This window comes from Lepidochelys olivacea (genome assembly GCF_965140295.1).
Source record: "Lepidochelys olivacea isolate rLepOli2 genome assembly, chromosome: 10".
Lineage (NCBI taxonomy): Eukaryota > Metazoa > Chordata > Testudines > Cheloniidae > Lepidochelys > Lepidochelys olivacea.
In genome coordinates, this window is record NC_140420.1 from 70,487,032 (window position 1) to 70,500,321 (window position 13,290).

A 13,290-nucleotide genomic window follows, 5' to 3' on the forward strand; every position below is an offset into this window, starting at 1 on the left:
CAACTCTCTCAACCATTAACTCTTTGAGACCAGCCTCCTGAGATGATCTGAAGGCACACAATAGTCCTCCTACTCCTTATTGATCTAAACATTTTTCCAAACTATGTGTAAAAGCAGCACCGGAAATTAAATACAGCTATTTTAGTACTGCACATATACATCTACCCCCAAATGCTTTCGAGAGCTACACAGGCAATAGCAAAAAGAAAAGGAGTACTTGTGGCACATTGTAAGGAGAGTGATCACTTTAGATAAGCTATTACCAGCAGGAGAGTAGGGTGGGAGGAGGTATTTTTTTCATGCTTTGTGTGTATATAAAAAGATCTTCTACACTTTCCACACTATGCATCCGATGAAGTGAGCTGTAGCTCACGAAAGCTTATGCGCAAATAAATTGGTTAGTCTCTTAGGTGCCACAAGTACTCCTTTTCTTTTTGCTAATACAGACTAACACGGCTGTTACTCTGAAACAGGAAATAGCAGAGACTTTGAAGGCAGACGACAGACTGAGGGGGACCTGGAGTCTGTTTCTAAATATACATTCAGAAGTCCAGAAGTTAACCGCTTTTTAATCATGCAGGAGGACATAACAATCAATACATGGCCACTTTTCTTCATGCTGCTTTAACATCAGGGTGTGGTAATTTATGCTGCTGACTTTGTGCCAAGAGATAGAGGGCCAATACTGGAACTCTGTTTGTGACTGATGTCAGAGTCAAACATGCAAACTCTAACCTAAAGCAGGTTTCAGAGTAACAGCCGTGTTAGTCTGTATTCGCAAAAAGAAAAGGAGTACTTGTGGCACCTTAGAGACTAACCAATTTATTTGAGCATGAGCTTTCGTGAGCTACAGCTCACTTCATCGGCTGTAGCTCACAAAAGCTCATGCTCAAATAAATTGGTTAGTCTCTAAGGTGCCACAAGTACTCCTTTTCTTTTTTTAACCTAAAGCAGGAAACATCGAAGTCTCCTCCAGGGCAGTCCTAGATATAAACAAGGACCTTGCACAGCTGCTCAGTGACAATGGGATGTCACAGTCTCTCTCTCAAGAGCTCAGATCCAGTTTGACATGTTTTGCGGTTCTCCTGTGCTTACTGCCCTCACTTCATCCCCTCAGCACAGTGTTGGAAGATACATTTGAAGAACCCCAAAACAAAAAAGGAAGGCATTATACTGAGACACATTGTTCCTGCAAGTGTTAATTCCAAGAAGGCATAAAAATAGATTCCAACTGAAAAAAACGGTAGTTCTACCAAAAGCAAAACAAAGGACAGAAGCCTCAACTGCTTTGTTTACAAAAGAACTGTTACCTTGTACCATGCAAATGATCCCTTAGGGTATTTTTGAGATTCTATCATCCAATTAGGAAGCTTTTAAGAGAAGCTATAAGACTACTAATTGCATATATTTTTTTATCAGTCAGACATCTCTATACTAGGAGAGGTGCACTGGCTCTGGGTGACTGCCAGCAGCAGTGTACAGTATGCCAGCTACCCCAAGATTCTTCAGCAACTATGCACGTAAGAGCAGATTGAGACTTAAGTCTAGGACCATAGGTGGGGACAGAATCTGGGTAATGGGAACATGCTGGCCAAGAAAGATGGAACTAAACAAAAATGTGTTTGAGTTTTATTGTACAGTCCCATTTTATAATGCCAGATTACTTGCTAAAACAAGAATGTGAAACTGCATTACTGAGATGGTAGTACACAAGCTGTATGCAATTCCATGGGCAGGGTATAGGCAGAGAGACGGATGAAAACCCTAAAAGTTATATTATGCAAGGCTCAACCCATCGCTGGAGATATGGCTGATGAGACATGAGGACCAGTTCTTCCGGCACTGAAAAAGCTGACTATTTTCTCAAAATCATGATATTCTGCTTCTGTAAAAAGATCTCAAATTCTGGTATCTATATTCCACATTAGGAGGTACTTTATTTGGTATTTTTACTCATTTTCTGAGGTTGTAGTACTTATTTTGAGTTAGATATTTAAGCACTGAAGAACAGGGGCCTGGATGAAAGAGTCCAAAACCTTGGACTGGCAACAATTAGCAGCTATAGCCCAAGCCACTGGGATTTCACAGGATAAGGCCCCATACTATTATCAAAAGGGACAGGGACATTTGGGAGAGAAGTTGTTACACTTCTATTCCAAGCAGGGGCAGAAAGTTGCTGCTGCCAGGAAAAGGAACTGGGTTCTCAATGGAACTACTTCCCACATCTTCATCAGCATTTTGTTCCCTTACAAATCTTGGCTTTCCACACTCCCACACCCAATAATACTGTTGAAAACCAGGCTCATTAGTCTAGCAGAGGCATGTGTTCAAAGACCTACATACTCCCATTTTCTCACAGCCCCACCCCAATGTTTACTTGGTTGTAACTGCTGATTGTAGAGGCCCAAGATTTTCTGGGATAACATTTTATCCAAATAAGTTTTAATAGAAAGAGCAAAAATATAGCCATATGCTTGCTGGGCCTAACACTACTTACATTAAAGATTATTTTCAAGAGTTTAGGTACCAAGGACATAGCCTTAGAGTTGAGAAGTAAGTGGTTTGTTTAACTTTAATATGGTTCATATGTTACCTGTGAGAACTGGCATGTGCTTGTGGAACTAAACAAAGATATTGAGTTCCTGAAGAGACTAATGCACATCCTACTTCATGAGCATCTGACCCCTGGCTTTTTCTATGGCACTAAGAACAGTTCCCTAATAGAGCGATTCCAAGTCATCCTGCATTCTTGTCTGCAAGAGGAAATCCTTCTGCTTTATTCCTACCTGCCTCCCCATCAAAACTTGGGACGAATAAGGTCAGCATTAAGCAGCAAGCCACTCTACAATGGGATTACGTGTGTATGGGGTTGGGGGGGGGGAGAGATATCAAACAGCTAAGGCCTCTGGAGTAGTTTGTTGTTGTTTGGAAGAAAAAAAATGTTCCCTTGGCAACTATAGTTGCAGCGTCCAGTTGCTGACAGTCTGTTCAGTGCTGCCTTCTTAATTAGAAATCTAAGACAGCAGCAAGCTCCATTTTCACTTTTCCCCTTATTTACACGCAGCCCAGTTTACAGTTACTATCACATATCCAGTCATTCGGATGTAACAGCTTTGGTGACCCTGTTGTGCCACAGCACATATCCTGCCTGGAGGGGGTGCGCCAGGACACCACTCTAGGTGCCCATCAGTGTCTGTAGAGCTTAAGATTTCAAATTTTATTTTAGGTTCACAGTCCATTCCTTCTCCCCACCTATGCTTTGCTTCCAGCCTCTGATCCTGTCACCCTAGATCATTGCTGTCAATTTGGAACTATTCCTCTGAGGATTGATACTGCTGCCTTCAGATTAGAAATTATTATGTAAACACGGATCGTAAGAGGGGTGACTCCAGAATGGCACTTTGTTTCACAGCTCCAGTTGAGTTTTACACTTCAACCTGCACAGCCACAAACCCTGAGGTAGTTTACACCGGTACACACTGAATGTGCATGTTTAGCAATTTTATGCTTCAACAGAAAGGATTAAGTAAAAGGATGCAGCACAGGGATCCCAGAGATTGTGCATGTATGTTCATAGGCTGCCAACGTGCGCCCTACGTCTCCATTTGAAATTCATGCCCACTTCATTCAGAACAACATTTGAGGTTCTGCAAAATCCTATTCTTGCACCACAGAGTCCAGGAAGCAGAACTTGCTCTCTGCACAGTGATTTATTCTTTCTATTTCACTCAAGCTCTCAGAGGCGAGCAAGCAGAGAGCCTTTTTAGGCATGTTACCTTAATGTAGCATGCAAAATGCTCAGCTTTTCAGAAGACCCATTAAGTGGCTGAGCAGAGTTGAATTTAGAAATATAACGCTGCGTTGCTTAGGGCAAGGACATCTTAGCATTAGTCATGTGTTTACACTTCTGTTGTTAGAAGTTATAAGCAGTCACTAGCCTTGAATGACCAGGCTACCCAGAATAGTACTTTGATGCCAAGATTAGGTTCCTTCTGCTGGAAATGCAGAGAGCTAGCCTAGGAACACATGAGGACCTATATGCAGTTTAAGTAACTTGCTTTGGACTCCTTTACAGTCCAACAGCCACTATATCAAGCTAACATTACGAGAATAGGTAAAAACGCAATCGTACCCAGCCTTCATTTTAATCATCTCCTACCAAAGCCTCAGCACTTTACTCAAAGGATTTTCCCACTTACTCAGATAGCCTTGTCAAAAGAGACTGGGGGGGGTGGCGGGAAGGTCTTAAGATTCTGTAAATATCCAAGCCCCAGCAGGACCAAGGAGATTCTGATCAAAATGAGCAGCTTGGTAGAAGTTTATTTTAAAAAATGCATGGAATTTAATCGACTTAAACCAGATTTAATGTCTCAGCTGTAACTAGACTAACTAAATTAAAGCAGCTAAAAAAACAGTTTCACACACCAGAAGCCAACAAGGAGAGAGATTTACAAACACAAAAAAGTCAATCTTCTGAGATAGCAAATTGGCAAGCTTGTAACCAAATATAAATAAAAATGCCTATGGGGGGAAAAAAGACACTTCTAGAGGTATTTCACAACACCTGGGTTCCTTGATTAAGGGTAGCTGCAAACTTATGCTAGTTCCATCACAATCCTCTTCCCATTATTCACCTCTAACCTGCTGTAACTAAAACTGCTCTTGCAGCTTGGTCACTCCAAAGAGGTCAGAGCAGTTGCCAGCCATCTGCAACAAATTCAATAAAGCTAGTAAATGATGGGCAAGTTCTGTGCTCAAAAACAAGCTAACACCCTGGCACAAGCAGGAGTGAAAGATCTTCTCAGGTACTAGGAGTCCAGGCTGCTGAGCAACTGTTTACTGGTTTTCAAAACATCCTGAGGGACATTAGTGTTTCAAAACATCCTGAGGGACATTAGTGCTGAATTTGTAGTTACTGGTGCATTTTTACTCCACTGTCAGGGGACTATGTGCACAAAGTCCCCCTCACAAAAATCAAAGCCACAGAAGCTGGTGGCCAAGAAAAGAGGAAATGCCTAAGGAGGCTAGTACCATCTTGGAGAAAGTGAAGAGACCCTAAAGGTTTAGCTTCTTTCATATCAAGAGGAAGGCGAATTCTATAATCTGGGTATAGAAACAAAGATCTAACATTAGGTAACATCTCTCAAAATCCAGAAGTTGGATACTTCAGTGGAAGAGGAGAAAAATCCTCTTACATTGAAACAAGGGCAAAAAAAACCTGGATTTAATTTCAAAAGATTATAAATTTACCCATAAAAACAGGGACAGCGATACTTCGTATTCTTCATCCCCAGATCTCAAAGTGCTTTACAAAAAAAGGCATGTAAAAGAGCTACGAACTACTGTAAGTTATGTTGCCTCATGTCACAGGCTGGAATAACTGGAAAATCAATCCAGAGCCTCCAACCAGTATGCAGTAAGGTTACAACATGGTGCAAGAGACAAACTATTTTTTTGTCCTAGTCAGAGAAATTGTGGGGTAAATTATTTATATACATTATAGATTAACCTAACTAGTGAGTGGAATGTAGCTAAAGACAGGAATGCATTGAGGGAAAGCAACTTGTTTTTCCTCTTTCTTGGTGTGATCAACTAGGAGTCAAATCTTTAAATGAACCCTAGCAAAGCTGGAACATCTTTATGCAGGGGTGTTGGTTGGGTTTTTTTTTTTAAAAATCTTCTAAGCTACCAGCTATGAAGATAAGAAATATCTTTACATTGATAAATAGGGTAGGAATTTCTTCCTTTTGGAAATCCCTTCTAACTCTTTAGTAGTATATTATTACAATAACCACAAATTCTTACCTATTGAAGTTTTCAAGTTAAGCCAATTATGGACTTACACTATAGACCAAAGAGACAGGGTCTTAATTTGAACGGCAAGCTCTGTGGAGTTGGAGCTGTTTTACCGACTTGGTACAGAGCAGAGTACAACACATTCTGACTGAGGCCTTGAGTGCTACTGCAACACAAACATGCCAACCGCAGCCACCAAATACGGTCTGCTCTGTGGAACAAATATTTACAAATGGTAACATATCAGAGCTATAAGAATCCAGTCAAAAGTTCACTTGGCTCTCCATTTTTTAGATAGGCCTTCATTAAAACAGCTGAAGGCTTATTGTGAAGAATTATGCTGTCTGCTTCTCTTAATGGGTTTTAAAAAAAAAAAATCCTTGGGAACCAATCACGACAGTACTGTGGTGAAAGTCTATGTAGGACTGCCAAGGACAGTCCTGTGGGTACACATCTTTATTTATAGAATTGGTGTGACCTTCAGCTTTTACTGTTAGTAACACAGGACAAATGATAAAGAAGTGTCCATGCTATGCACTGTGGTTTATCACCACTGCTGCAGGAGGATACGTTGACAGTGACAGCTAGCCAAGAATTATGTTCCTAAAGTGCCAGCATCCCCACCCTCTGCAAGAGACAGAAATAGCCTACCCGATTTCAGCTTTATTCTGTACAACACTGTAAGAAATAGTAAGTCATCACAGGAAATATTTGCAAACTCAACCCAGCTGGACAGAAACACCTTTAATAGTACAGCATGAGTATCCAGGGAAAAGACAGCCAGAGTTTTGTTTAATATGGAGGATCAGGTAGTTGTTGAAGGACAGTATTCTGTACAGCAAACAGCTACAACAGAAAGCTGCTCCCACAAAACCTCAACATGCAACCAAAACTGAAGGGCACGTGCCCAGGCAGATGCTTTTAAAGCCCATTAGAACTGAGCAGCACATGAAGGAAATAGGTCCTGCATGGCGTGATGCAGAGAAACATGGGCTAGAGATCAGACCTACATAGTTTTGTTAGATTCCTTGCCTTCCCTCTAGATCAGGCAAAATGGGTACACTTGCAGAGAGGCTTGTTCGACACGACCCATTAGAATTCATTCAGGAGTCCATACTAGTGGGCTCATCATGGTAAGTCCTACCTGGTAGGAGACCCAGTTTTAATACTGTAGCTCCCTCCAACACAGCTAACATGATATGTGGTCTTCCAGTGGGAACAAGAACTAAGATTTCCCAAACAGTACTACAGAGTCCAAGGAGATGACAAAGGCGCCTTTTAGCTTCTCCATAATGCAGCCCCAGTATAAACCAAAGGAAAAGAAATACCCTGAAAGCAGCTTCTCATTCTCCAGCCTAAACAAGCTTCTGCAGGGTAGGGTAGCACGTCTCTCCGCTGTATCAAGGAGTGTTGGCAATCTTGTGTACTGATCAAGAATACTGTAGCATTTCAATAGGCTGTTTACAGTTTTATTTCTCCTTTTGTAAGGAAGGATAGAGACACTAGAACTAAAGAAGTCTATGCTGGCACCCACACAGTTTCTGAAACCTCCGAGCCAACACTCAAACTTTCACTTATGACTACTGGAGTAAGACCGGAGCAGCCAAATTTGAATCCAAGTCCAAAAGGTACTAAGTGTCGAACTAATGAGTTCAGGGTGGTTTACCACAGGCCCTTGTTCTGGCTCATCTGAAATGACCTCCTGTTATGATCAAGTCTGCTACAGATTATTAATACCCTGACCAATGACAGACATCCAAGGCAGCACATTATAACTTCTTCCAGTAGATGCCCTATAAATATCCTTTATGAAACTTTATACCACCCACAGACACTAATGTAGTTCAATAACTGAACACTACAAATCAAAGCTGACAAGAAAGCAAGTCTGGGATTGATGGTTACATACTATAATAACTGACTTATATGCCCGGTCACTGATAGATACATGGTTTTAAACCGATAACTAGCCTGAACTGGATGAGTGCATGCACATCCTGTTATATAAACACCATTAGGATTTGTGAGCCTATTTTCAGCACCATACCCTTTGTGTTTGTATAATGGAAACTCAACCCCATATCTCAGTGACTGAGGCAGTAAACAGTCCCTCTGGGAGAGCAAGAGGAAAATATTTGTTAGAAACGGACATGATTTGGTATTAATAGAACCAATACCAACAAATCAGTTTCCAGATTAAGTTTTGGTGGCTTTTTTCTGGTGATACAAACTAACACGGCGACCACTCTGAAACCTGTGGACCGAAGATTACAGTTTTCAGAGTATGCTACTTTTCAGGTGTTCTGCAATCTACTTTTCTAAAGCAGCTCAAACAAAGCACACAAAACTATTTTATTTTTATTTGGAAGTGTCAGTGTTCAGATTCTAATGCATTTAAAAGTGGACATTCAGCAACAGAAAGGCTTATATCTATAGAGATACTTTGTACTTTGTGTGCTGTACATTTCATCTGAGGAGCATAGTGCTTTACAAACACTAACCCTTACATTACTTGGAGGTGTTACTATATGCATTTACAGATGGGTAAGGAAGCAACAGAGTTAAGTGCTCTGCTCCAGGTTACAGCAAGTCTGCTACAGGGTCAAGACTAGAACCCAGCAGTCCTGTCTGCCAACTCCTATGCTGTAGCTAAGAGGCTACACTTCCCATTCTTTCAGGGTGGGGTTGGAGAGAGAAGTGGTCCAAGTTTAGGATTTTGGGGCTTTCTCCCACGAAGACTGATCTTGGAAACTTTATAGTCATTACCACTTTGAGAATTCTTTCCCAGGTGTCTGGCTGGTGGGTCTTGCCCAAATGCTCAGGGTCTAACTGACTGCCATATTTGGGATCAGGAAGGAATTTTCCCTTGGGTCAAATTGACAGAGACCCAGGGCAGAGAAGAGTTTGCCTTCCTCTATAGCATGGCACACAGGTCACTTGCAGATTTAAACTTGTGTAAATGGTGGATTCTCTGTAACTTGAAGTCTTTAAATCACGATTTGAGGACTTCAGTAACTCAGCCAGAAGTTATGTGTCTATTACAGGAGTGCGTATGTGAGGTTCTGTAACCACCAATGTGCAGGTCAGACTAGATGATCACGATGGTTCCTTCTGACCTTAAAGTCTATAAGCTTGCTTCCTATTCACTACCTAGGTAGAGGAGATGCTTAAAGATTATTCAATCTCCCCGGAATGATTCAAAAAGTCCTGTCTTAAACCAAAAGGCTTCAGAGCCCTTAAATATTTAGCAACAGATTTCCTGCATCAGCTCAGCTGGCCTGTTACATATCTGGAGTCTTAGCTATCGGATACAACAGCCAAAATGAAAGCTATTTGGGGAGCGTCATACTTATATTAGCCTTCCTGTGAAAAAAGCCACTGCAGACAGTAAAAATCTAGTCTGTGGAAGCTGTCTACAGAGACAGGAAGCACTTGCATTGCAAAAGGGGTTTCCTCAGCTATGCTGCATCCTCAGTTTTTTGTTTTTTAAGTACAGTTTTATATAAACACAGTGTATTTCATAAGCTATATCCCCAAAAGCTTTAGCACTGGAGGCAAGGGAGAAGTGTTCCTAGCCAAACTGATGAAGTGGAGTATCACGGTAGACCTCTGGAGAACACAAGCTGCTGAATGAAAGTATGGTACCAAGCATATGGAAGATTGGAAAGTCAGTGCTAGATGACCATAGGGAGAGGGGAGTGGAGAGAAAAGGCCTGTGTTCTAAATCTCTCACAAATCCACAGTGGATTATTTATTAGCATCCCGCTTTACCATCAGATTAGTTCACATGTCTTTGAGGCTGCCAAATTATAACTTCTCTTTTAATTAATTTGTCAACTGTTTGTGTTAGGTAAAACACTAAGTGTTTGCTATCTTTTCTTTGACCACTGTTGGAGAATGGAGGGAGGAGAAGAGCATAAGACAACTTGATATTTGCTCCTTTCAGGAGGAGGAAGCAGCCAAAAGGACAAAGTATGACAGTGCAAAATAGTATTCTGGTGCCAGGCAGCATGACTAGGATATAAAATTACTACATAGGCAAAGAATAAAAAAACCTAGGCTGTATTCCTGGGTGTGCTTTCAGCATGTATTAAGAGGCTTTTTACAGAGTCATTTGCCTAAACCTGGCAAAATGAAACATGTTTGCAGTTTTAAATCCTTGATGAGAGGTCTTGGGAGGGAGGAGGGGAGGTCTGGGAAGGAAATAAATCTCCTGTGGTTATCAATCTCACCTCCAAGAAACCAGAGAATGGATATACTGACACAGCAAGAAAACCCACACTACCAAAAAAAACATAGCCCAGAAAAGGCACAACGAACACAAGATGTTGTTTAGGTGAGAGTGAGCCAACAGAACAAGTTATAGTTATAAAGGAAAAAGAGGGACAGCAGGTTGTTAACTTAACTGACCTGATCTTGTTTGGAAGCTGGTGACAAAAGACAGGTGCAAATTTTGGTCATCCCAGGGCACTGGAGGGAATGACAGTCACTGATCAGGACACAGGAGTCTCAAAGCAAGATACACTACTCCTTAAACTATGAGTGTTAAGAGCCTGCTGCTACCACAATATCAGTTATAGGGTATTTCCATTTGATGAACAAGACAGAGCCAGACAATGAAAACAGTGGAATGGTGGATAGGAGGGCCAATGGCGATTTTAGCAATGCACCACATCTAATTCTTTTCCATTGTCTGGGTCCGAAGAGAATCCACAAGAGATTAGTGGAGAGCTTGTAGCTAACTGTTATTTGGGGATCCTGTTACAAGCACCACTGGCATCTACCAGTCTCAGGTATCTAACTGGCAACAGGCTCAGGCAGCTATACTATCTGAAGCTCCTCACTAATTCACTAAACACCAGCTGGACTACTGAAGGCAGGTACTAGGTTTACATCCCAGTTTGTGGTTCATGGAATAAGACTGTCCAGAAAAAAAAAAACAGAATCTAAGAGGAACACTACAGGATTACATTTAGTAAGGCACTGAACATGAGTAGCATGTCTGATGAAGACACTCTGGACTCAGGTTTCTATCAGAGTTGGACTAGCCACAGCCAAGTTTCTAAAATCAGATCCAGTAGCTTCATATATGAAGTGTACAGATGCTTTCTGTTGATGAGTGTAACTAAAGATTTTTAAAATATAAGTGCAGCTGAAGGCTGTGAAGCTGGGACTAAACCAAACCCTTAGAAATCATTTCAGGCATTTCCTACAGTTTTAAAAGAAAGCAACCAAGTTATTCTCTCATTTCTACCCACGTGCATTCCCTTTCCTGAAAGCTCCCTACTGCCAGTCGCTCACTCACTTTAATAATACCTGTTAACAGGACACTACTTTTCCAACATGTACACTGAATTTGAAGTTACGGATGTCTGGAAGCCAAAGGGTGATCTTCAGTTCACTACTATAGAGAAATAGCTGCACCAGTGGGGGATTTAACAGAAGGTGAGTACAGACACTAAAGGAGGAGAAATTGTGGCACTTACTTTGCATTCATGTTTGAAGAAAAAAAGAAAGCTGCATAATCAGCTTCCCTTACACTATAAAACAGTTAGTATTTAATCAAGCCTTATAGGATACTACAATGGAGTATAAGCACAAATAAGTTCCATGTAGTGTTGGTTAATTACTCTTGTGAATGATTTGCATGCACATTTACAGAAATTTAAATATTTGTTTACTGTAAGTCTCTGGAAATGGAAGTTAAAATATATCCTTGTCTCTATGTATTTCATTATTAAAATTAAAGATGTCAGAGATCCACACTACCCCTCCCAAAGGGAGAGTACCTCCTTTTAGACAATAGTTACATGCTGAAGAGAGCCCCACTCATCAATCCAGACTGACCGCTAAAGTTTTCAGATCAGAGCTTTGACACCGTGAGTTCTGTGAGAACGTGGATAGTAAACAGTGCAATAATGCACAAGCTGTTACAGTCATGTCAAGGCTCTGTGGAAAATTTACTCTTGTATTTCCCCCAGTTATTGCACAACAGAATCACAACCTTTAAGTGTTGCATTATCCGTGTTTTTGATGTTTATATTCTAGAGGTGCCTTAGAAAAGGGAGGATCTAGACTTTAACAAAGATAAAAATCAGAGACAGATGGGGAAGACCAATGACCCTTGCAACAGGCTGCGCTGAGTACATCCACCGGGACTTCATCTTCCTCTGGAACACTGAAGGCCCCAAGTCATGTGCCTTCAGAACTGCTGATCAGCATAATCCTGTGTTTGTGAGCAGAATCACCGGAGTAGAACCTCTAATCCCAGAGAGTGTTTGATCAAGTACAGTATGTTAATAATCCATTGTCCCCAATGAATATTTCTTGCAAATCTGGGAACAGATGGATGGTCTTGAGCTGCAGCGCTGGATTGGGATTTTGGAGATGAGAACTGAATCTACAGTTCTGCCACAGGTTTAGTGTATGAATTTGGGAAGTCACTTAGTTAGAGCCTCAGTTCCCAATCTGTAAAATGGATATAATACTTTCTTCCTCCCAAACTTTATTCTGTCTCTTTAGACTGTAAGCTTTTAGGACTCAGGCTATGTTCCGTTGTGTTTGCACAGCACCTAGCACAATGAAACCCCAATCTTGGTTGAGGCTTTTAGATCCTGTTGGAATACAAACAGTGTTCCTGCCAGCATAGAAGTAATTAGACTCTTTTCATTCCCAAATAAAAGTTCAGGTTAATTCAGTAATCCTTGAATTCTCACAGATTGAATCAGTCAATCAAGACAGTGTTTCAGAATAAGGACCTCAAGATATTTTCCTTTCCTTGTGTATAACCACTTAAGAAGCTTTAAACTGAAGTCAGTTTCCTTCCAAAGCCTCACACACAAGTTAACATAGATTCTTCCTCAATGTAATAGGCCAGTATTAAGCATTTGATTTTACTTCTCTCTTCTTAAAAGTTACGTCGACTTTGCAGACAGCAGAGTAGGTAAAGTTTTGGCCTGATACCTTAAAGGGTCACTCCTTTCAGTTAACTAACTGATGCTAGTTTTACAAACCTCCCTCTCAAAGAAGAACTGGCAAGAACCAGCATGTCGTTGCTTTCTTATTTATTAGACTGCTATGAAAGAGATCTGTTTTGCTCAACATTTTGATTGTTTCACCCATCTTGAAATGACAACGGCAGGCACTCTGACAGGTGGATTGAAGAGCTCTTATACTGCAAGTTCTAGAAGTGTCAAAATGCTCTGTGAGTCATTGGAGTGTAGGAAGTTACAACAGATATCCCCTACACCTCCCACAGGAGGAAGCATGTTGTGCTGGGCCCCATTCTTCCATAGTGGGGAACACAGCACAATGATGTAAGCCAAGACACGGACACTGACTGGGTCAGAAACTGCTTTTCCATGCATTTGTACAGCACACAACGCAATGGGTGTGCCTATATTGCAGCTGGGAGCAAGCCTCACCGCCAAGTAGAAAGACTTGGGTTAGCGGAGCTCACACTAGCATGCTAAAAAGAACTGTGTGGACATTGTG

General features: G+C 41.2%; 1 protein-coding gene across 2 annotated transcripts in view; it reads right to left on the reverse strand.

Annotated features, from left to right (window-relative positions):
* Positions 1-13,290, reverse strand: part of ABHD2 (abhydrolase domain containing 2, acylglycerol lipase) — a 60,236-nt gene that overhangs the window by 32,073 nt on the left and 14,873 nt on the right. The gene's annotated exons all lie outside the window — the stretch shown is intronic.